This window comes from Salvelinus sp. IW2-2015, linkage group LG30 (assembly GCF_002910315.2).
Source record: "Salvelinus sp. IW2-2015 linkage group LG30, ASM291031v2, whole genome shotgun sequence".
Classification (NCBI taxonomy): Eukaryota; Metazoa; Chordata; class Actinopteri; order Salmoniformes; family Salmonidae; genus Salvelinus; species Salvelinus sp. IW2-2015.
Window position 1 is genome coordinate 476,875 of NC_036869.1, and position 3,257 is coordinate 480,131.

General features: G+C 50.5%; 1 pseudogene; it reads right to left on the minus strand.

Moving 5' to 3' along the window:
* Nucleotides 1-239: 239 nt before the first annotated feature.
* LOC111955236 (neutral cholesterol ester hydrolase 1-like) overlaps nt 240-3,257 on the minus strand; it is a 4,329-nt pseudogene continuing 1,311 nt past the window's right edge.

Sequence of the window (3,257 nt, forward strand, 5' to 3'; positions counted from 1 at the left end):
CATATGTATTGGGCAGGTCAGGTGAGCAGAGCTGGGATAGGATGACGTGTGTGTGGGTTTAACTGAACCAAACATATTATGACACACACACACACCCCAGAGTGCAAAAAGCTACAATCAGGGAACAGTGTCTGTGTTATATTCTTACATTCTAACACAGTTTAAAACACCAGTCCAACCCAGTTTGATCCAGTTTAACCCAGTAAGAGAGACATTCTAACCCAGGTCAACAATCAGGTTTAACCCAGTTTAAAAGCCTTAAAAACATCTGCTTGTCTAACCTGGACATTGGTCTGAAATTCTGACTGCAAGATGGCTTTGGGTTTGCAGCTGCATACACACACACACACACACACCACTAAGAGGATTTTCCTGCAGCCAGCCATGTATCCTCTGATCATTCTTTTCCCCACATCAAAGAAAAAATGGCCAGTGTGCAAAACTCAAGGCGCCCGTGGAAACATCGTCATAGTGCGATGGCTGGAAACCGTACGCCCGCGTCCTGTAGCCTCCTGGTGTACATCAACCCATCATCTCTGAGCACATCGTACTCACACGATAGAATGTAAGCTCGCGGCTTCTACCCAGAACCCCCATGTTCCGCCACCAGCGCGCCGCTCGGACATCCAGCAACCCCGGGAGAAGATCACCCTCCTGCCCTGTGACCTCCTGTGACCCATCCTCCATGCCAACAAGGTCTGTAATGCTTAATGTGTTTGGCCGGCAGAAGGGTGGTCCAGTTGAGATGGAGCGGACGGGAGGAGGGATGGAGGATGATGGAGGAAGGGGGACAAGAGGAGGGGGATAAGAGGGTATCAACCCCAGTTAGAAGCAGCCAGAACCTACAGAAAAGAGAGAGGAGGGTTACTAACACAGTGTGTGGGTGTACTGTGTGGTGTGTGTGTGTGTGTGTGTGTTCGTGATGTGTGGTATGCAATGTGCACCAGTGCGTGTGGTGAACATGTACATGTTGTACCTGGCCATTAAAAGCGTGTGTAGGAGGTTATGTTGTGGTTCTGTTGGTGGGATGGAGTGTTGAGGTCTAGACCCTAGAGACTGGTAGATTAACGGCACTGAAACATGAACTTCACACTCACACTGTCATCTACCGAGATCTTGAAGAGAGGGAGAGTGTGTTATGTGTGGCTGTTAGACGTGATGTATTGTGTGTTTTGTGTGTTACCTGCTGTGCGACGCTGCGCCAGTTTCCTCCAGCCTGATCGCCTGCACAGCAACACGCTGTGGATCCACAGAACACTTTCCCGAATAGCCCGGCTCCAGAAGTGCTTGGCCGCAGCGCAGACAGTCCTCATACTCACACGGGAAAATGGCACGTCTGGAGCCAAACATACCTACACCACGCTAAAAGTACCGAAACACTTTTTATATCCTTTAACAATTTTGTCAAACACATAAGCTTAGTTCATATGGTTCGTATAATATACCCAAAGACTTCATACTTGAGTGTGTATGTGTGAACTAAGAGCTAAACAGTGTGAAAAGAGGAGACAACACTTACTCAACAGACAACAACCCTGCATTCATCTCATCAGACATCGCCTACACAAGACCATCATAAGCTCCCCATCTCTGAGAGGAAGACAGGGAGAGGGGGAATGAGAGAGCGTGGGGGAGCAGAGAAGAGAGAAGAGAGAGAGGTGGGGGATAGAAGAAGGAGAGAAGAGAGAAGTCGGGAGTAGAGAAGAGAGATGGGGGCGAGTAGAGAAGAGAGAGGTGGGGAGTAGAGAAGAAAAGAAAGAGAGAGTGGGGTGGAGGTGAGTAGAGAAGGAGAGAGTGGGAGATAGAGAAGAGAAGAGGTGGGGGCGATAGAGAAGGAGAGAGTGGGGGAGTAGAGAAGAAAAGAAGAGGAGAGAGGTGGGGGGTAGAGAAGAAAGAAAAGTAAGAAAAAAAAAAAAAAAAGGAGAGAGTGGGGGGAGTAGAGAAGAGAGAGGTGGGGGGAGTAGAGAGAGAAGAAGAAGAGAAAGAGGTGGGGGAGTAGAGGAAGGAGAGATTGTGGGGAGTAGGAAGGAGAGAGGTGGGGGAGAGAGAAGGAGAGAGGTGGGGGGAGTAGAGAAGGAGAGACGTGGGCGGAGAGTAGAGAGAGAGAGTGGGGGGAGTAGAGAAGGAGAGATGTGGGGGAGTAGGAGGGGAGTGGGGGGAGTAGAGAAGGAAGAGAGGTGGGGGGAGTAGAAGAGGGAGAGATGGGAGTTAAGAAGGAGCAGAGGTGGGGGAGTAGAGAAAGAGAGAGATGGGGAGATTAGAGAAGGAGAGAAAGAGGAAGAGAAGGAGAGAAAGAGATGGGAGGAGTAAAGAAGGAGAGAAAGAGATGGGTGGAGTAGAGAAGGAGAGAAGGAGAGAGAGGTGGGGGAGTAGAGGAGAGAAAGAGAGAGGAAGACAGTGAGAAACCAAAGGTTGTTACATTAGGGTTACATCATGAACTAGATGTGTTTATGCTGGTAAACACACACACTTACTGGTGGTCCCCAGGGCCCATCCTCCTCCATGGTAGAACATCACAGCCCTCCTCAGACCCCCATCTCCTCCCCCCGCGGCAGGGGGCTCGTACACACGCACCGGGACTCTGTCAAAGTCCACGTCACTCACCCTCACCCCGCCTCCCTGCCCTCCCGCCATYTCCCCCGAGGACCCCAGCCCCAATGTGGGCCCCCGAATCACTGTGATGTGGTGACTGAGACCCAGACACTGGCACAGGTCACCCTGGGGGAGAGGGGGAGGGAGAGAGAAGGACAGAGAGATAGAGGGAGAGATGGAGGGGGAGAGAGACATTTTAATGAGGTCTGAGAGAGTTGGAGTATCCCTGGTAGTTTAGCATGCTAACCCTGTTCTATGAGCTAGGGTTTTGACTTGAAAGTGAGTGTTTGTTCTGTCCTACCAACTCCATGGTCAATGTCACACCCTTGGCAATGACTACCATAGGAGTTGGCAAGACAGCACAGATCWTTGACCAGGATAGGGCTCCCCAAGGTCCCTTTTAGCAATCTGTCTCTGTCGGTCCTTTCACCTACTAGCCTACAGCCTGGGGTCTAGACAACGTTGTGAATGTTGCTCTCTTCTACACTGACACTAGTTACAAATTGGCTAAAGGTGCTCTGTTCACCCCAGTGTGTATGGGCGTGTTTGTTTGTCTTTACCCCAGGCACTACTTACACCATGACTGTGTGAAATCTAGGTGAAGGGCCACACACACACACACACACACACACACACACACACACACACACACACACACACACACA